Genomic DNA, 22,555 nt, shown 5'->3' on the forward strand with positions numbered 1-22,555 from the left:
CAACCCTCATCCTCTGAGGCTCAGCCACCCATGTGACTAGATGGGTGGCAAAGTAGCTTTCATCATTCTGGGAGTGGTGAGGATGAGATGATTGGACTATGGGAGAAAACTCATCCTCATCTTCTATCTTGACTGTTTCCTCATGTCAGAGAGAAGGACCCCTTTGGTCGTCCCTTGGATGGAGGAAGACTCAAGCCATATCAATGATAAAAATATTTTAAATTGTAATACAAATGTTTTAAAAAATTAGATAAACTAAGGAAAGGGGGTTTATAATGGAGGAAGAGCGAACCTTGGAAGCTCTTTGTGCAGCAAACCTCAGGAAGGTGGAGGGAGGGAGGCGGAGAGAACAGGCCATCACTGGGAAGGACGGCAGGGTGGTACAGACTAGGAGAGCAGGAAGCATGGATTTTAAACAATTGGGAGTACAGAGACCTCAATAAGCCTTTTAGGATGTCAGAACTCATTAAGTTGACAATCCATTTACTTTCTTGCTGATCTTTAACTGCCAGCAGCTGTTCTGCTCCATCAGCTGCTGTTCTTCCCTGGATAGAATAGCAAACTCGGCGTGTGCATTTCCGGAGGATGGGGAAGTTCAGAAAGCCCCCAGACTGTCAGCAGCTGACTTCCTTTTTACTGTGTTTTCTCTCTGTGTGAACAAGCAAAGGGACAGACGCATGGGTGGGTGTCCTTGACAGAGGAAAATGACTGTCAACTTGGGGGTTGAGGCTAATTTCCCCTCTGATTTGCTTTCCAGTGGGAGCAGTCATTGTGTCTGAGAGTGAGGGGGGTAAGGGAGGGCTCAGTCCCCCACAGATCTTTCATTTGAACAGTGCAGCATCTCAGATAACAGCTCTAGAAATAGAGCTACGTTGAGAACAGTACTGGGAGAGCCTTCATCTTCACTCCCATGCTTAGTGAGCTCAGCAGTTTAAAAGGCAGCCATTTCCCCTCATTGAATTCTCTGAAAGATGCTATGCTAGGTCCAAAAGCTTCAACAGAAAAGGGCCTGGATCCTGGCAGTGTGGGACTGGAAGTCAGTGGTCGGTAGTCTCCCTGCGGATGGCAGTATGTGGGAGGCAGGTCAAGTGGCACAGACTGTGGACAAAGTAGTTGCGTTGTACTGAAAGCTGGCTTTTCTTCCTGGCAAGGAAACCATGGCTTAGAGCACATTGCCCTCCTTGGGCACCTGTGCATTGCTATGGATTCTGTTCCTTCTTGTCTTTGCCCTGATATGAGATCTCAGGATCTACCAGTATTGCTGGAAATGTCAAGTTGCCGCTTATTTGGAAATCTTAGTCCAGAAATGCACTTTTCTGCCAGTGTCTAAATGATGAGAATGTCCAAGTAGTGGCCGCTGCTGCCTCTGGGACATCCCAGGTCTCCTGCTTGATGAGGAGGCAACAACCGCAGCAGCTATTTAGGCCCCACTTGCACCAGGGCCCCCAAAGCACTGGAGTCTGCCCTTGCTGTGTTCACTCTTCTGTGAGTACTTGGCACTTCCTGCTAGAACACAGCAGGTGTGCTGTGCTCCTCACTGGCTTTCCTACTCTCACCTTATTTAGACTGCACATAGCACCTGACATGGGCCAGGTCATCAGTGTTAAATAGCTAGGGCATGGCTTCAGCCTGGAGTCCCTTCCAAGAGCTACAGGAAAGGTCTTTGCTTTGTTTCGAAAATGATCTTGCGCTGCTTATTTTTCGAGTTGACCACAGAAGCCCCAGGGGGCTGATAGCCATATGAAAGGCAGGAGCTTGATTTTAGGCAAGACCTATTGTCATTTTAATTCATAACCCTTAGTTCCTAATTGAGACTGAAAAGCTGAGCAGCTCTGTGACTTCCACAGCACTGACGTTCCGATTTCGTGTTCATGGGTTGCCAACACAGGGGATGCTGAGACAAAACTTCCAAACTTTATACAATTTAAGTCTGGGGTCTGGGGGCTCGCCTACATTGTACATGTACCAATCATCTTTTATTTTGAAGTCGTACATTTCTTTTCTTTATTCACTTAAAACTTACGGTGGGAGGTGAATAAAGAAAACTCACTAAAGCAGTAAACTCTCCAAATCAAAAATGAAGCTACTCAGATTTTCCTAACTTAAAGATAAATGTATTTTCCTGCTCTGTAAGACAATGGTACCTATCCTCTGTGCTAAAGAAATGAATGTGCTATATTTATTGTTAATGCAGACCCCTTCAGAAATTCTCAAGAGACGTGGTGCGGGTAGATGGACTTGTCTGACTGCCCAGCAGGATGGAAGCCTTGTTTAGGGGGAGATGGGATGGGACGCGGAAAGAAAGCAGATAGGGGAGTTGTGAATGGGATAGGGTGGCTTCTGCAAGGGCACAGCCTGGACATACCCCTTGCCTTTCAGTTGCAGCTTTATTCAGTTTGCACTGATCACCCATCAGTGATGACAGGCTGTCAGGAAAATCCTCCAAGTCTGTCTCACACACCCCGACCAATGCCAAGTAAAGAATTCTCCTTGGAAGTAGGTGGGATGGCTGTACCTACCTATCGCTTGTTGTCAAGCAAATCCCTGTCTTGGTCCTCAAGTCCTTTCTCAGGAGGTAGGCCCTGAATATGTGGCATATGAAAATCCCTTTCTTAGGCCCTTGGTTTACTGTGTTTCCCTGAAAATAAGATACTGTCTTATATTTGTTTTTTCTCAAGAAGACAAACTAGGGCTTATTTTCAGGGGATGTCTCATTTTTATTAAGTATAACACAACAATCTACATTTATTCAAATACAATTAAGTCATCTTCTTCTGGAACCTGACAAGGGGAGCCAACCTTGTTAGTGTGGCTGGCACTACTGATGTGTGAACTCCTTTACCCTAGCCGTGCACAATAGGATGCCTGCGACCATGGTTACCACACGCACACCCGTGCAAGTGCCAACAGCTCAGAGAAAGGAGCTGTGGCAGATGAAAGGTATTCCAGTCTTCCTTACCGCTCTACCCCAAAATGCAGGGTGTGGCTACGCAGATACACTGCATAGCTGTGCCCATCACTAGGTTTTATTATCGGGGTAGGGCTTATATTTAACAAATGCATAGAAATCCTGCTAGGGTTTATTTTGGGGGTAGATCTTATTTTCTGGGAAACATGGTAGAGATTGGAAGCCAGGTTTATCTCAGTTTTATGTCCCAAATGAAGCAATGTAGTCCCCCTAGACCTATAGTTTCTGTCTAGAGAAAAGTTAGGAAAGGGGTCAGAATTTCCTCCTCAACTCTAGCAGTGGCCTGCCCTGGGCTCTAGATACCTGGCTGTAAGGTGTGGACAGAACCTCTGTTGTCCACTCTCAGCCTTCCAGGGAGCAGCTGCAGCTCTGGCACCCATAACCTCTCAGGGAGGTGAAGAAACCCACCATCATGCAGAGGGCTAGACATAGGGTAGGTGGAGTCTGAGTACATCTTGGCATTATATTTGATGAGGAATAAAGAGTGTGGGGAAACTTGTGACTGGTCTGTACCCCTTTTGGCGTCCTGAAATTACTGACTCATAGAGGGCAGGCATGTGTTTTTCATCATTCTATTCACAACTTTTAGCACCTTTCCTGGCACATAGTAGATGCACAGCAAATATGTACTTACAGCCTATCAGAATTAGGGATGCTTTCCCTCTTAAATAGATTGGGACAGCCTATGGATCTTGAAAGGTCCGATATTCATATAAGAAACCAAAAGTGTTGGACTCAGTGGCTATTAATTACCAAAAAAAAAAAAAAATTACTGTCTTGCAGTCTAAGAAGCAACCGTATCATATGTGAGAAAGCTTGAAATATAAAGACTAGATATCAGCAAGGATAGCATAGATTTGGAAAGATACATCAGGATTATGAAAGTTTTAAGATACATAAAAATCCAAGAAGCATAAAATACACACATACAGAAACAAATGAAGCCCTTCCAGCAATACTGATAGGCTGAGCGAGTTGAAACTTACACGGGTGAAGCAGAAAGGATGCTGTTGACTGTGTTTCTTGGAAGAGAAATAATGGACCATCACACACTCTGTCTCAAAACTTTAGTAGTAACCTATGTATTTAGATATTTTAATTTACATTTAGAACTTAACTACACTGATTTTTCTTTTTTAAAGCAAGATCAGCCCATCATATAGAATTTCATTTTTTACTTTTAAAGAGAATCCTTTTACCATCATTTGACATAGTGGTTTAAGCAGTCTTTTGAACTTCCAGGGAAAAATCCCAGTAAACCAAACCTGAGCCTCAGAATAAGATGTTGTCTGCAGTAGTAGCTATATGCAAGGAATGGTAGATTGTGGGGTTTTTGAATGAAATATCCTATACCAGCAACACACACACACACACACACACACACACACACACAAAACTCAGCTAGGGAAAGGACAAAGAACTAAGTAGTAAGATCTAAGGTTATAAGAAAAAGAGAGAAAAATCAAAGGAATTCTCATAAAAATATTTTAAACAGTGCCCTATTAAAGTTTGTATTAAATTTATTTATGATCTTTTAGAAATAAATTAGAAACAAAAATACAATGGCTTTCTAATCAGTAAGAGGGGATAATTACTATGTCAACTTGCATTTCAGAAACTTACCATCCAAACTTTGGTGATTGTGATGACCCATCCCACTTGGTTTTGCTGATGTACTATAATTACTTTCTCCATCGAGGCTGATTTCATAAACAGATGTAGAATTTTAATCCAGGGTATGTTGTACAGATAAGTAACTTTGCATTTACAATCTACTATTTGGCTTTTTATAGATAATAGTCCCCAAACATCTAAACTAATTTTTAAAGCCAATTTAATACAATACTCTGCTTCTGGGTCCCTGAAGTGAGTCAGAAAAAATTGAGGTTACCAGGCTTTAGCCAGACCACAATATATCAATTATTGGTCTTAAAGTTAATTCTTTAAAAGAAATTGAAAGGTTTTTCAGGCTTAGTTTTCGAATCTATGCTTATTTTGATTTTCCTGGAACTGAAAAGCTCAAAATAACTGAATTTCCTTGGCTCTAAATAACAAGCTGTAACTTTGCTGAGGATTTTCACTGGTGTGTGTTATCTTGCATTAGATCAGGATTGGGTCCTATTTGCAAGAGTGGACAGATTGGTTATACCATGTTTGGCAGTTCACCTTCAGAAGAGTGTAAAGCCTTGATCAGGCAAAGACAAACAGTCCTAGTTGCCATGCCTATGTTTAATTTTGGTTTTTAGAACTTGTTTAGTTCAGACTTGGTTCTTTTCCCTTTTTCCCAGATGTTGATTATGTGATAGGTGAGTCCTCAAAGCAGCATGCAGATGGTAGTTGCGTGCTTATTTCTGTTTGGGATAGCCCCGCCTACTGAAGAGAAGTGGGTCGGAAGACCCAAGTTCTTGTTTGGCTTTTCTGCAACCTAAATGGTTAGCCTTGAATCTTGATTGAGTTATAGTTCTTGTTTTTATCTGCACAGCTGAAGCTAACCCTCCTCACCTCACAGGGAGTTTATGGAGATCTGATGAGAGCTGTGTGAGGCAGCACTTTGTAAAGGCTGAAGTGTGATCATTCAGTTTTATTTACTTCCGTGGGTAAATGTGACTGGCAGACACTTAGGCTTCTGGGAAACTTGGATTTCATTGAAATGAGGAGATAAGCCACTGAAACTAATGTCATGTGGTAAGGTCAGAGACCTTCCCGGAGTTCAGCTCCCATTCCTTCAAATAACAAGAGGAAGATTCAACTTTAATCACAGAGAATTTTAAAACTCACTGGGAAAAATTCAAGGAGTTTCTTTTGACTTGGCTTCCAAAGCACCCCATTCTCTTAATTTTCCTTCTACCTCACTGCTTGCTTTTTCTCAGCCTCCTCTACTAGTTCATCCTCTTCTCCCCAATCTCTTAATATAGGGTGAGTTCCAGGTGTTAGTCTGTGGCTCCTTTCTCCATACTCCCTTGGTGAGCTCTTCCCATCTCATGATTGAAAATACCATTTCAATCCTGACAACTCTCAGACTTTCTCCTGAAATTCAGATTCTCCTCCCACAGCCTTCTCTGCATTGATATGTCAAACTCACTATGTCCCTAAACTGAACTGATCTTCTCCCTTCAAAATAAAAACAAACCAGTTCTGTCTATAGCTATACCCATCCTTGAGCCTCCATGTCTCCTTTCTCCAAATTATGTCCTAGATACTTCTCTGATAAAGTCACAAGAAGAAGAAATAAGCATCTCAGTGTTAAAATTGAAACACAGCCCAGGTTATCTCCCACTACGCTTATTTTAAGGATGAGAAGACAGAGCCAAGGTCATACAACCAGGTTGCATGGATTCATTTTCTCTTGGAAAACAATGCTGTGAGCTTTGTAGCAGGTGTTTGTTTTTAGTCAGAGCCAGTGTAGTCATTTATAAAGATGGGATAGCCCAGGCTGCCTCCGTGGAAAAGGTAAGAGTAAATTATATAATAGCCATAATGTTTCCTTTCAGCATTTCTGTTGTCTATGTAGTAAGCTGTAACCTTCAGCCATCAAAAATATTATTTAAAGCTTCAAATCATAAAGCTGTATCAAGCCTCCTAGCTGGAGGAAATGTTGCTGCCAGATTGGTTCTGACCGTGTGCATTTCTCAAGTCCCTTAAAACCAGATTCATGGTAAAAGCTGCTATGGAAGGAAAGATTATTGTATTTATTTTTAGGCCATTAAATTATGTATGTTAACAGTTGAGAGATTCTCTGTCTTTTGACTAATAAATGTTGACTTCTCTTGATAAGGTCTTAGTGGTACACAGTAACCTGAGGTCACTCAGAAATAGTTGTTAATATTCTCTAAACCAGCGGGTCTCAACCTGTGAGTCGTGACCCCATTGTAACCATGAAAATACAGCCTGCATCTCAGATGTTTACATTACGATTCATAACAGTAGCAAAATTATAGTTATGAAGTAGTAACAAAAATAATTTTATGATTGGGGGTCACCACAACATGAGGAACTGTATTAAAGGGTCACAGCCTTAGGAGGCATTAGGAAGGTTGAGAACCACTGCTCTAAACTAAGAAACATTGTCTAGAAATAGTGCCTAGAGCCTAAAGGATTAAGATAAGAAGAAATGATCAAGGCCGAATTATCTTGCCTGATTATAAGAAGTATATTTATCTTTCTGTATCTTGCTCACTTGAGGTAAAAAGCAAAAATACAATATCAAGTGTCTATTCCACAAGGCAGTGGTTCTCAACCTTCCTAATGCCACAGTGTACTTTCATTTTTAAAAAGGGGTCGTGACCCACAGGTTGAGAACCGCTGTGCTAAAGTGATGGTTCCCACCCTTGGCTGTACATTGGCGTCACTTGGGTGCTTCAGGAGTGCTGATACCTGGGTTTTACCTCCAGGGAATCCAATTTAATTGGTTTGGGGTATGGACCAGGCAGCAGGATTTTTACCAACTTCCCAGGTGATTCTTAATGTGCAACCCAAGATTTGAGAATCTACACTAAAGTCTCGTAAGTAGTTTACAGAATTGTCCTATTTTTTTATTTTCTGGAAGAGACCAGAACGTTCTTGGAATTTTCCACACCTTTTACTCATTGCTAGAAGATAGGAAAATGAAAAACCATTCCTCTTTAAGCAGTATACTTTTCCAGACTCTGGATCGCTAGCAACATGTACATAGCCAGTTCTCAGGGCATTAGCACATACATTTCTGACTCTGTCGTGCTTAGGAGATTCTTATTAGAGTCTCCCTTAATCTGTCTAAATACCTTGATCATCTCATCATCACTCAACCAGTAATTGCAAGCCTGAGATTTGAACCTAGGTCTTTCTGATAACAAAACTCCTCTCCTCTCTCTTCCCCCTTACCCTTTCCCTTTCTTTCTTTTCTTTTCTTTTTGAGACACAGTCTCTTAATATGTTACCCTGCAGTTAAGTGCCATGGGGTCACAGCAATCTCAACCTCTTGGGCTCCTGAGTAGCTGGGACCACAGGCATCCACCACAACGCTCAGTTATTTTTAGAGATGGGGTCTCGCTCTTGCACAGGCTGGTCTTGAACTCCTGAGCTCAAGCAGTCAACCCACCTCAGCCTCCCAGAGTGCTGGAATTACAGGCATGAGCCACCGCACCCGGCACAAAACTCATTTTCTTAACTTCTGGGATGAAGTCTGTTAGGATTCACCAAAATTTATTCCATCTTCTTCCTAGGAACATAGCTAGACTACCTTTCCCAGCCTCTCTCAGTTAGATGCAGTCATGTGACTTGGTTCTAGGTGATACAGTGAAAACAGAAGTAATACGTGCCATCTCTGGGCCTGGCCTCCCCCAGTGAGCCTCCATTCTCTCCCCATCTGTCAGTTACAAGTAAGGAATACTTTTGGATGGCCGCCTGCTAAATTCCCATAGTTTATTCTATGTGAACAAGAAAAATATGTTAAGGGAGAAATTTGAAGGTTTATCTGTTTGAGCACATAGTCTTACATAAAGATAACTGCTGTGTATTAATGACCCAGTGGGGAGGAGAAATAATAGAGACTGTGGGAGATGAGATCCAAAGCACAAGTGGAAGCCTTAGTCTCAAACAGGACACATCTTCGATTTTGACACTTAGAAAGGAGGAAGAATCAAGTATAGGGCATGGAAATTTAGATGTATGGCAGGACATTGAGGCAATTTTTTTCCTGATAGTTTCAATTTTCTTTGTGATATATAAGATATGTCATTTATGGGAAACTTCATGGGTAGGTACTTTGAGGAGATAGTGTTTTGAGAAACATTATCTTGCGGCAGGTGGAAAAGAGATACAAAAGAGATTACAGCAGTCAATGTCAGGAATGTATTGAAGATGGAAATTTCGTGAATTTGTCATTGCAAAGACTATGTTCTTTTGTCCACTGCTGCTTCCTCAGGGCTCAGAATTGTGCCTCAGACAAGGTAGGTTTTGAATAAATGAAGAATAAGTATAGTGTCACTAAAGAAGTGAGAGCTGGAAAAATGGTAGGGTTATGGTGAGAGAGTAGGATTTTAAATTGACCATTCTGAATGTAGAGTGTTTCCAGGTGTTGAAAAATTCTATATTGTGGCCATGAGAGCAGGTGGTGAAAGTGGAATGGAAGAGAAAGTCATTGCCACTGAGGGTACTTCAGAACTGAGATACTAAAGACAGGAAGCCCCCTTGGATAATAAGACATGGAATAGAGAGTATAACTGTCAACCAGCTGTCAATCTTTAAAAATATATAGGCATCAGGACTTGATATTAATGGGAAGAAATCGAGTTTGGGATAGCCAGAGGAGCAGGATGGCTGTTTGGGAATGGAAGGACAATGGTCTCAAAGTTATACTAGGGCATGAAAAGATTCTAACCTCATGGAAATTTGTGTGTTCAGTGTAGGATAAAGGGCCTCAGAAGACACCATATCCTCAGGGGACTGCTGGGTTTTAGGGAGGGCCAGGAGGTGAAGGCAACTTCAGAGGAGAGGAGTTTATTTCTCAGCAGTTATAATGGGAAGATTTTAGAATGGGTTTGCAATATGTACCAGTTATCCCTTGCCACATTAATGCTGTGTAACAACCAACCAGGACTGGGTGCTAATCCCAGCACTCTGGGAGGCCAAGGCAGGCAGATTGCCTAAGCTCATGAATTTGAGACCAGCCTGAGCTAGAGCGAGACCCCGTCTCTAAAAATAGCCCAGTGTTGTGGCCAGGGAGGCTGAGGTAAGAGAATAACTTAAACCCAAGAGTCTGAGGTTGCTGTGAGCTATGATGTCACAGCATTCTACGGGGGTGATAATGTGAGACTCTGTCTCAAGAAAAACTCTCAGAGGTGCACAACAATAAGTGTTTGTTGTGCATGTTTCTGGAGTCAGTTGGAGTTACCTGTGTGGCTCTGATGATCTTAGCTGGGCTTACAAGTCTGAGACTTAGCTAACCTGTGCTGGCCTTGACAGGGAACTTGGCTTTGCTCTGTATGTGTCTCTTCTGCCTCCTGGGACCAGTGGACTAGGTTGGCTTATCCTAGTGAAGACAGGGCAAGCACGAGAGCAAGCTCAGTTGCTTAAGTGCTTTTTGGGTTTGCTAACATCCATAGTTAAGTTCAGGATAAGTCACAGAGTTATATGGAAAAAGTTCTGGATATCAAGAGGGATGGTGAATTAGGGCCACTTTTGTAGTCTGCCGTATGTTGGTAAAGTGGATAAGGAAAGATGAAGGCATTGTTCAACTAGAAGGGCTGACTTCTAGGGATGAACAAGGAGGACTTTGTAAACAGTGAACTTAAGATACGAGGGTAGGTGTGAATGTGTGTACATGTCCATCCCCATTTTTCAGCATAAATCAGTTGATAGCTAGCTAGCTAGCCCCTATGCCTGTGAGTATGCCCAGTCAAGATCATCAGAGCCACAGTGAGAAATGTTGAGACCACATTACAGTGTAAAGTTTGTATAATTGTCTCAAATACCTACAGAAGCCGCAGTGACTCTAACTATAGGTCTCCTAAAAAAAAATTCTTTTTATGTCTTTAAGAGACTATCAAACTGAATGGATATAGGTAGGTGGGTAAATGTCATAGGAGGAAAAATACAGGCCCTAAATCAGTAATAAGACCTGCCTCCTCTAGAGGGCAGTGTCTCTATCCAGCCCCTAGTAGGTAATCTGGTGGCCATGATAGGACTTGATAGCTCTTTTAGAGAACCCTCTGCATTAAGTATCGGAAACAAACCAGCCAAACTCCCGGGGTGGCTTTCACCGGCTGCCTTTCTGACCTCCCAGGGCTAAGAGTGAACATCTCTGCTGTTTAGGATAGGCTTTTCAGATGCAGGGCTCTAGCTCCTATCATCTCTCCTGAGCAGGGTCCAAAAGTGGATCCTCAGCATTAATTCCAATTACTCTTCTCATAGCTCCACCCCTCTACACACACATAATGCTTATTACTGTGGGGCATGGAAGCTTTGTTGTTAAATGCCCTCCCAAAAGTGTCCTTCAGGTTCCAAGCCAGTTATGCAAATGATTCCTGGAGAAATACTGGTCCTACCTATAAGTGAAGACCCATTCTCTATGAATGTGGCTTCAGAGGGATAATGGCAGACATGAGCTTTTCATCTTGAGAGTACTTGAGGTGGCAATTCTGTTTTTAAAAAGAAAAGAAAAGAACTGTAGATCACCTTTACTGAATAAGGAAAGAGTCCTTACCTATGAGTGCTGGGCCAGGTCCATAGTACCCTTTGTGGGCTCAGCACCCATAGCACAATGGTTACAACGTCAGTCACATAATTGAGGCTGGCAGGTTGGAACCCAGCCTAGGCCAGCTAAACAACAATGACAACTGCAATCAAAAAATAGCCAGGCATTGTGTTGGGTGCCTGTAATCCTAGCTTCTAGGGAGGATGAGGCAAGAGAATCGCTTAAGTGGTTCTCAACCTTCCTAATGCTGTGACCCTTTAATACAGTTCCTGTGGGTCATGACCCACAGGTTGAGAACCACTGGCTTGGGCCCAAGAGTTTGAGGTTGCTGTGAGCTGTGACACTACAGCACTCTACCGAGAGCAACATAGTGAGACTCTGTCTCAAAAAAAAAAAAAAGAAAAGAAAAGAAAAGAAAAGAAGAACATAGTACCCTTTGTGTAGGCTTGTAGAAGTATGTTGTGCATTTTGACTTAAGTAGCACAATAAAAATCTCTGCATGTGAAGTTATTCTCTCTGCTTGATTCTTCTTTGTTTCATCTTAGGTTAGTATTAGAGCTGAATGTCAAAACTACTACTTTCCTATTCAGCTGTCAACTATGTGCATGTTCTGATGGTTCCTAACACTTCTGTCCTCTTGATAGAATTCCTTGGTGGGTTTGGAAAGCCGAGTTATTTTCAGCATATGTATTTATCAACTTACTGACTTGATTCTCATTTCACATTTACTAAGGATTTGTTTCTTGACAATTTGATGGCATCACTATTGCCTAGCCTCGTCGTGGCCCAGAGTTAATAATGTGCATTCCTACTGTGAGGATTTAAACTTTGACCGGAGGCCAACTTATTTACAAATTTAGTTGAGCACAAATATATTACAGGAACTTGGCAAACAGTTTCAGAGGTTCAAAAATTATAACCAGCCTATTCTTTGCTTATATGTTTAAGGAAGTGCATTTATCACTAAGTGTTGGTGCCTGGAACAGTATTTATCAGAATCAGGTGACTGACTGACTGTCAGTCACTCTAGTGTCCCAAGGAACTGGGAACAGTGGTCCAGCCCTAGCATGACATTGAAGCATTACCTATGGCTCCTCCAGTAGGGGCTCTTGTAGCTCGCTGGGGGAGAGTCAATCCTCAGCTTCTGTCCCCTCACCCATGTGCTTTGCTGAAATTGCTAGTTCTAACATAGCTTGACTTGGGTCCAGGTTTTTATTTCTTCATAAACTATGAACCCTATTGCCACCCTTACCTGTTTTTCTATACCGCTTGTCCAGTGGCTTTCTTGGAACAAGAGGGCTGGCAGCAGGAAGGGGAAAGTTCTAGTGAAGGAGAGATCTAGAATACTTCTTTTACTTCAGGAATAAAAATGAGAACCTCTGACTTAAGGAACTTCATGCAATGCTAGTGGCTTTGTATCTTCATAGCCATCTTTAATGGCCAGTAAGTTTTAGGCCTTAGATCATCTTTGGGCTTGTGCTAAGTAGTATATAGTCAAGAACCATGCTGTGTATTTCAAATATTTTTCCCTTTTGCTATTTTTGTCTTCTTTTTAAAGAAAGTCTGCAGCAGTTTTGTTCAATAGAAACGTAACGTGAGCCTTTTGTAATTTAAACATTTTAGTATTCACGTTAAAAAGTAAAACAGATAAGATGCATGAAATGCATGAAATATTTTGTATTTGTTTTTGGTACTCTGAAATCCCAAGAAGATTTTAAACTTATAGCCTGTCACGGTTTTCACTAGTCACATTTCAAATGCTCAGTGGCCACTCTGGCCAGTGGCACTGTCATGGATTTCATAGGCCTGCTGCATTAGAAAGGTAATAAGATGCCACGCAGAGAATCTTTCACCAGAGTTCTTGCATTTTTGTTGTTGCTGTTAGCAGAAGTGTCTTGATTAAATTTGGGACAATACGCTTGAAGTGCTTAAATTGCAGTCATTACCATCACACCCTTCCGTTGATTACCCTTTAGCATCTTGCTGCTTTTTGAGCAGCATTGCAGGAAAACTTGAGAACCACTGCTGTTTCCGAAAGAGCTATGGAGTAGTAGCAAAGCTAAGCAGAACTATTCAGCCTGGCTGCTGGGAGAGACTATGTTCATATAGATGCGTATATACATACACGATTAAGATTCACCACTTCAGAGTCACTCCTCTTATGAAAAAGGATGGGAAGCATGATACTCAGGGCCAAAATTAGAGCTTGTTCCATCTTAATGCTCCTCTCACCTGAGGCCCTCAAATGCCCTGAAACATGGCTAACATTACATGGGGTATGTAGGACTTCCATGCATTTGGCCTTCTCTTGGGCTTTTATTCATCCAAACTTGCTCAGTTCCTGTTCTACAATAATAGAGTGCCTTATTAAGAGCCTTGTCTATCTGGAAACCAGTCCATTCTCATCTAAATAGCACTCATTCTCTTTGGGCTCTGGAATCAGCCTAACTGCATAGTTATGACCAGAATGAGTTTGACTTCTGCTTTACAATGTTGTATGATGGGACATTTAAGATTCTTATGGTTATGCTCAAAAAGAATGAGACATCTGAATTTTCAAAATTTAGAATGTTGCTAAGCAGAAAAAAAAAAAAGTGGAAACTAGCATTTCTCCACTTCAATTTAGTTATTTTATTCCAAGTTACAAGCTAAAATGTCCAAACCAGTTTAGAAAATGATTATGTCCCTGATGTAGTCTAAAAAGTGTTGCCATGTACTGTGAAGTTTGATTTATTGTGTAATGTGTAATTATTTCTAGAAGAAAACATGTAATGGATATACCTCTCAGTCCTATAGCTGTCTTTGTATTAATGACTTTTGAAAATCATCAAGCCATGGGTTTAAAGGCTAGTAAAATACACGGGCCTCTCCTGACAAATATTAATCTAAAGGGTTTTTTTTTTTTAAGTTTCTTTCTGTCTCCCATGACAGAACTGAATTTACCTCCATCTAGACCAGTGATTTTCCACTGATGTGCCTTGGCCCACTGGGTGTGCCTTGAAAGGATCTTAGGTGTGCTGTGAAAATTTTTAAAGATCATAAATTATTTTCAAAAGAAGTTCGAAGCACAGTAAGTATATTCTTTTTTTAACTCTTCTTTTCTTGATCAATATAATTTAAGTGTGCTGTGGATAAAAAGGTTGAAAAACACTGCTCTAGACTCAGAGTTGACCCTGGTGGTGAGGACTGTGTCACACTGGTATGACCAGGTACAGACTGTTGATGGATCTGGTAAGATCCTCGATATAATGATTTTTAAATCCAGACATACTAATGAGAAGCAAATACATATAATATGGCAGTTATGTGTACATTTCTACTATTATATGTAATGGTTATGTTAGGTTTACTGCATACCTTTAGGCTATTTGGGGAGCTTTTTCGATCCCTCTTATTTCCCCCACAACCTTTAGTGCTCTCTTTTTAATATAATCTTAATAGATCCAAATGATTTTTTTAATTGCTGAGTAGCCTTTACAGTGTTTCTCAACCTTCCTAATGCTGTGGCCCTTTAATACAGTTCCTGTGGGTCGCAACCCACAGGTTGAGAACTGCTGCTTTAGAAGACCCCTTCAATATAGTACCACAATCATGCAGAAATGCCCCATCTGTGATGACAAGCCTAACAACCGTAAGACCTACTGAATAATTGTAAGGTGTTCATGTTCATCCCTGCACGGTATGAGAGCAGAAATAAAGCACCAAGGACTGCATAAATCTTCAATACTAGCTTTTTTCTCCCCTGTGCTACCCATATACACATTTGTTTGGGACAAAGAAGGGTGGGTAGCTTTTTTGTTTTCTCTTTAAGTTGCATAGTAAAGGATCAGTTGGCCAGAATTCTTCATTATCCATAGGTATAATATGTTTTTTTAAATATGAACTTTTGTTTTCTTATTTTTTTTATTCCACCAAGCTTGAAAGTAACTATTTTCTATCTGAACCTTTAAACATTGGTTATGCCTTTTTTTTTTTAATTCCAGCAATCTAAGGGTGAGGGTCTAAGCGCATTTTATGGCAGGAAGTTTGGGAATAATTTAAAGGATAACTGGTGAGGATTGGCATGGATGCATTTTTTAATTGCTATAAAACTTTTTGGGCATGTCAGCTTCTCACCTATTTGCATTGAGACCATTTGAGTAAGCATTGCTTCACTCTTTATTTTGATAGGTTTTCAGAATCTCAGGTTTAAAACGGAGTAATTGCTATAGTTCCAAGACTTCTCATCTGTCACTCCCTAATTTGGAGGCTGTGCATTGAAGAAACAGCAGTTGCTTCTTGGGTTTCAGGCTGTGATAGTGCCCCTCCAGGACAATGCTCTCAATAGGTGTAAAATTGCCAAAGGCTCTTTCAGCTCTGGTACATCTACAATATTTTTACAATGATTTTGGTAGGTCTTATGGTTGTTAAACTATGAAGAAGACACATGACTTAGACAACATTCTCTAGTGGATTGGTTCTAAAATTAGACTTGTCGTAATTGATATAAACTGCTCACTTCCTAATTGTGCTAATGCCAGTAAGATTTCAATAGCACAGCATTCTGGAAGTTGCCCCAGACAATTGATTGGCATTTTATACCCATAGCCATGATGATGCTAATTGGTAAAATTCCCTTGGACAGAGTTGTTGCATTCTGAATTGGTGTGTTATTGATTTAGTTTGCATAAAACTCTTCTTCTATATACAGCTACTCCAGAATAAGTAGCTGTTAACCCTTTTTACAACTTTCATTTCTAAGGAAGCCTGTTATAAGATATTCTAAAAAGTAGAATCACTGAAATAAGTTTGAGCTGAGGGCAAAGAAAAATGTGTTAACAAAAAAAAAATGGGAATTAATTTCAACTACTAATCCTGTTGAGCTACTTTCTCATCAAGAATGCACTTCCATTTGCCTGCTGTCAGCCAGAAGGGAAGCTGTGAAATGATTAGCCTTTTGGTGCTTAATAAATCTTATAAAAAGTTCAAGTCCAGTTCAATTTCATGACTTAATGCCTTAATAATCACTGACTATCATTTACTACCATTACACCATCAGGAAGGCATCGCTACCAAGTGTTACACATGTGAATATCTACAAAATGGCTGTTAGCAAGGAGGGAACACTGTAAGGCTTGAATATTCCTTGTTATCAGGGCTAGAAGTGAGAAGAATTTTTTTGCTCCAGTTATCAAGAATATAAACCAGATCATTAACTGATAAAGAACACGAAAGATACATTGTAGGAGGATAAACTTGAGGAGGGTTGGAATGGTAAATGACTAGAGGTCAGCTGGTTTAGTTCATTAAATGCAGAAGTCTCTTCTGCCATTTCCTGAATCGAAGTGCATCCACCCTCCAGAGATGTGGAATGTACAACCCCGCCAACTACTCTGAGGCAGTATTGCATAGATTCATTTACTCGAAATTTTTCTTAAAGGTGTATTCTTGAAACACTCTTTCCTTTGGTCTTGGTTTTGCTTCGGGGAGCAGAATAAGCAGAATAAGTTTCCTTGCACTTGAATGTGTTAAACCATTAAGATTTTTAAAGATGTCCATAATGCTTTCCTGATGCTGAAGTCAATTCAATTTATTTGTCAGGGAGAAGATTTAGTTTTTCTACTCAAGGGCCATCCTCCTAATTGATTCAACCATAGGGTAGTTATAGAGTTCATAATTTTATTAAGGACCGGGTGCTTTGGCTCATACCTGTAATCCTAGCATTCTGGAAGGCCAAGGCAGGCGGCTTGCTTGAGCTCAGAAGTTTAAGACCAGCCTGAACAAGAGCAAGACCAAGACCCTATTTCTATTTTTTAAAAAATAGAAAAAAACTAGCCAGGCATCATAGTGGATGCTTGTAGTCCCGGCTACTTGGAAGACTGAGGCAAAAAGATCGCTTGAGCCCAAGAGTTTCAGGTTGCTGGGAGCTGTGAGCTATGACACTAGAGCACTCTATTCAGGGTGACAGAGTGAAATTCTGTCTCAGAATGAACAAACAAACAAGAAACCTACAAATTTCATTAAGGCCTTATAAAACTAAGGTAATACTTGAATTTGGTCTTAAGGGAACTTGTCCAATAATGAAGTTATGTACACAAATGATAGTTACAAAGGAGGCTACAAAATTAGTACCCTTATATAGATGATACTAAATTCTATTTTTAAAGACATTTATAATTATTTTAGCAAAATAATTGTTACATCAAAAATGTAGTGTTAACTGGTTAGTATAATTATAGTATTGACTGAGAGAGTGGTAGGGCTACTTTCCCAAGTACATCTAACTGGTGAACTTAATCCTGAACATCTTTTTCAACATACACATTCTCGTGGCAAGTACTTTTTTGACCCTCTATCCACTTGTTACAGAATTTTAAATATTGATATTTTATTCTTGTCAACATGAAATTGTTGGGTTTTATAGCTAACTGAGCATTTCTTATTTATAGGTTACTGTCATTTGCTTTCTTAAATTTTATTATCTTTCTACATTTCAAAGCGTTTTCTCAGTTTGAATAAAGTAGACCACAGAAGAAATATTTTAATACCAATAGGTTATATTTCTATTTGATTAAAAATGCTTCTTTTTAATGACCTCTAATATTATGTTCTTAGATGATATTCACCAATTTGCTAATTTGATTTTTTAAAAATATGTTAAGTAACTTCCGCCCAAAATTTGATTATTTTTGAGATAATTGCAAGATCCTTATGTCAGAACTATTTCATATTAGTAAAAGATTGGTGCAAGATATTACTACTTAATTCATGGTGGTTGATGCTTAAAAGTATACAAATCAAAATTTTTAGAATGTCATTATTTTAATTCAAATTGATTGGTCTATTAAATACATGTGTAAGCTGGACACCATGGCACATGCCTGTAATTCCAGCTATTTGGGAGGCTGAGGTAGGAGGATTGTTTGAGCCCAGGAGTTCAAGACTATCCTGGTCAACCTAGCAAGACCTCATCACAAAACATATAGATACACAAATGGTGTTCATGTAAAGAAATAACTGACAGAAAGGTCCTTGAATTTGGGTACCTGATAGCAAAGGCTACAGGGGTATCTGAAAATTTGGGGGAGAGAAAAGCACAAATTGGCACATATCCTTAAGAATCTAAAAGTTCCAACAGACCTGTGTAAGGCTTCAGAAAATGAACACCATCAAGTACTCCTCCATCGTTCCACAGCTTGTGTGTATATGGGAATAATTGCAGGATTTCGTAAAAGGTACGTCCATATCAGTTGAGAGATCTGCCTTGTGGTTTTAAAACAGATTTAAAACAGAACCAATGTTTCTGGTTTCTGGGATTTGGCATTCACCTTGTTCCCCTATTAGGGTTATAATTCTCCAGTTAATTTGGCCAAGACTGTAGTTCTACCCCATCTCACTCCAAGACTGACTGAATTTTATGAGTGGACAGAGCCACTGTAGAAGCAGCTTTATCAGTTCCTCCATTTTCTTACAGACTTCATTTCCAGCATCTAGATTTTCTTTTCTTTCCTGCCCCCTTTCCTTCATGAGGGACCCCACATTTACTGACACAGCTCTCTTTAGCATCCAGAGGATCCTCAGAAAACTTATTTCTAGCCTCTCAGGAAAATGAGCAAATTGAGACTTGGAGCTACAAGAACTAGCACTTGAACCTCAGCCATGTGATGTTTCCTAACTACCGCTGCTTGTGTGCACAGCCTGGTAAGAAGCCATGATCAGGAGGGATCCAGGAAGTGAAACCTTCCCCGAAGCACAAACGTGATGATACTTGTCTAGGGCAAAGGCTACAAGGGAAGCAAGATGTGTCTTCTGGGTAGGAGAGGCATAGTCCTGGATCTGACACCATGGTGAACTTCCATGGTGAACTTGAATACATGCTCCATGGACGTTCCGGCATACTCCATTGTTGCCACTTAAGATTACCTTCCCTCTCACTGTTTAATAGTCTTACACAGATGTGTACTGGGAGATACTTCCATGACTTCAAACTTCCCTCCAGAAAAAGAAATTACAGCTTTATCTGGACCTATGAAGCCTGGAAGAGAAAGCAGCTAATTAGCCCAGTTAATGAAATCAATTTTGAATTAATTTTAAAGGAAACATACCCCAAGACCTAGTTTGAATTTTCCACTTTAAGTTGAGTAAAAGGATTTTATAGTAGAAGCTGAGATGCCTTTGAAAGAAGACATGTTATGAAATGTCTCTTGTGTTAGGTTTTGGCAAGACTTTGGGGTGCAGAGGTGTTGCCATAAAGGGATCTTACTTCTGTATTATTTCCATTTCCTGAGGAAGATGATGTAGGTCTCTGGTCAAATTTCTTTTTTTTTTTTTTTTTTTTGGAGACAGAGCCTCAAGCTGTCCCCCTGGGTAGAGTGCCGTGGCATTACAGCTCACAGCAACCTCCAACTCCTGGGCTCCAGCGAGTCTCCTGCCTCAGCCTCCCAAGTAGCTGGGACCACAGGCGCCCGCCACAACGCCCGGCTATTTTTTGGTTGCAGCCGTCATTGTTGTTTGGTGGGTCCGGGCTGGGGATTCGAACCCGCCACCTTAGGTGTACGTGGCTGGCGCCTTAGCCGGTTGAGCTATAGGCGCCGAGCCCTCAAATTTCTTAAGAAATAAACAGCATTTCCCATCTCCATTGATGAAGATTGATGTCTTCTTGCTTTTAGAGACATCCTGTCCAAAAAGGAGAAAAATAAGGCAAAGTCTGGAATAATCTAAAATAATGATGACAACACTTAATGTCTGTGGAATGCCCTGCACTATGTGTTCCCTCATTTAGTTCTTTATACAACCTTGTGAAAAGGTAGTTTTCTTCATTTAACAGATGATGAAATTGAGGCATAGAATAAGTAACTTGCCCCAAGTCCTGCATTGCAGAGTGGGACACTAATGTAGCTGTCCGACCCCAAAGTTTATTTTCTATTTTGTCCCCAAAGTTTCTTTTCTTTTTTTTCCCCAAAGTTTATTTTCTAAATAAACTTACTTACTCTAGCAGTGTGGGTCCTTCCAGGTGAGGGGGGACAGCCTCCTGTGGGGTCTGTGTGGTCACTGCATTTGCAACTCCTGGAGGCGCTATGTATGCCTTACTGTATGAGTAGTTCCCCATGAAATTCATCATGGGCTTTACATTTCTGGCCAAGAATTCAGTTACTCATTTTCAGAAAAAACTTTTGACATTCCTTACTGGCAGCCCCACTAATTTATATAGAAGTGATAATGAGAGTTATTTTTTTTTCTAAAACTGAAATGGGTTGTACCTCAGCATCAGACGGCACATTTGAGCCAAATAGTGCAAAGACCTCTTGCTGTTGATGATCAGAACAGCTAAGTATACTTGCCCTATCCACTGGCTTAACAGTAGGACACAGCAGTTTCTTTTATTGTTTTCTTTCACCTTGCCCATACAAATTGTTTCATAACCGTTCCTATGACTTAGAGTGAATAACTGTTATTCATTCTCTCCTCATAGAGAAATGCTTAAAATTGCAAAAATTACCCTCTGTTCCAAACAGTTGTCGCTGTTTGAAATCAAATTCCTTGCACTTAGGATCAGTGAGACTGCTAAGAAAATCCCTGAGAGAGGTTTTGGATGGGAATTAGCTCAAAGAGTCAAGCCAATGGCAAATGTAGGATCTTCATGTTGAGATGATCGTGTTGAGCTGTAGTAAAAGATGGCAGCAACAATGGAGGACAGTGCTGAGGCGCCTGGGGGATGCGCAGCAGGTCCCTGAAACTCAGGCCTGGAGATCTTGTGACTTGCAGAGTCAGCGTTGAGGAGTAGGCAGGGATTTTTTTTTCCCCCTGTAACTTCTCTAAAAAAACTTCTCCATAGTCCTGTTGAAGAAGCATCACAGACCAAACAGCCAAGATAATACAAAGCATGTGGTGGTAGAAGCCCCATAACCCAGGCTCATTGTTGTATCCTGACTTTCAGAGAATGGGGGGGGGGGGTTTCCTGTGGCCTGCTAGGATTTCAACTTACTGCTGCTTTTGGTTCCTTGCAAATTGGCCTTTGGGTATTCTAATAGGCGCGTTTCCTTCCTGTAATATTCCAAAAATGCTGTTTTTGATTCACATGACCTGTACGTTCCGGTGAATACAGTTACTCTGGTGTTGCTTTAACCTTGTGCACTGTGGCAAATACTTCCTTCCTCTAAAACTTCCCCAGTTTGTTTCTGTTTTCCATGGTCAAGGCTGGTCTATTCTGAGAGATACATAATCTCGCGTCCTTGGTCCTAGACTTAGAAATGTCATGGCCATTGTTGCTTCAGTTCAACACCAGATCCCTCAGGTGGCTCACTTCGGCAGGGCTTCTTTTCCTTTACTCACTTCTCAGTTATTGTTGGGGATTCTGAACTCAGTGTTTTCTTTCTGGTCTCCCTTGAAACACAGCCATCTGCCCTCACAGGAGAGCTAGCCCCTGCTGAGAGGAATCTTTCTATGTGCACTTGCACACAGCAATTTGCCAAAACGGGTGGCTGCCAATGATTTTTTCCTAGTTGCAGAGTTTATTTTCCCTGGATGGCAGTGCTGTGCCACACAGGGGGGCTGTGACACGGTAGACTCCCTGTTGATAGAAGCTTCTTTGTGGAGAAGTGCCTCTGGTGTCCTGGGGGTCCCCACAGGCATATTTGACAGTTCAGTGATCGAATTGTAGTGATTTTCTGCCTATCTGCAGCAGAATGCTATGTCCATATCAGGGCATGCTGTAGGCCCCTTGACAGGTAACAGATGGCCCCAGCCCCAGGAGGGCTGCTGGCTGTCACATCAGACCTGGAGCCACTAGAGAGCTCCCCTGCCTATAGACAGCCATCCATGATTGGCCTATTGAAGGAAAGGGGTAAGGATTCCCCACTATGCACCCTTACTTTGTACAACATGACCTGGCTTCCTGGCAAATTCTGCAAAGTTAGTCAGGAACTTACAGCCGCACTTTAGAAGTTATGCCTCTCTCCCCACTAGCTTTCCAATTCTGCTAAAATGCTGCAGTCTTTAATCTTCTGCCCAGTTTTTTTGATTGAATTGTATTGACTTAGCTCCTTCACCCTCTGTGACTTTCTTTCTTTCTCCAAAAACACAGGGCAGGACCTGTATATTTTTGTACCATCTGAGTGCTATGTATAAAAAGGTTTTTCAGGCTGTGGATTACTAAGAACAACTTCATGGGTCATGACCAACACATACAAAATTGAAGTACAGTAGAGTAGAAAGTAGAATATGTGTTCATAGTGAAAGTAAGTATTGCTTTGAGAAATCCTTGTTTAAGTTGTGTATGTGTATATATGGGGATTTGGTATAAATCTTATTTTTTATGTAATGTAGATCGTGGTCAAGTCTGAAAGCCCTTCACTTGGAGGGCTCTGTCTTCTACCTTAGTCTCAGATTTTCTCCCATTCCCACCAGCTTGCCTTTGCAGTTGGGCCACCTCCTGC

General features: G+C 40.9%; 1 protein-coding gene across 1 annotated transcript in view; it reads left to right on the forward strand.

Moving 5' to 3' along the window:
* The window catches only part of TSPAN7 (tetraspanin 7), a 128,115-nt gene that overhangs the window by 56,642 nt on the left and 48,918 nt on the right, over positions 1-22,555 (forward strand). The gene's annotated exons all lie outside the window — the stretch shown is intronic.

This window comes from Otolemur garnettii, unplaced genomic scaffold (assembly GCF_000181295.1).
Source record: "Otolemur garnettii isolate 467f Iridium unplaced genomic scaffold, OtoGar3 scaffold00158, whole genome shotgun sequence".
In the NCBI taxonomy this organism is placed as follows: Eukaryota; Metazoa; Chordata; class Mammalia; order Primates; family Galagidae; genus Otolemur; species Otolemur garnettii.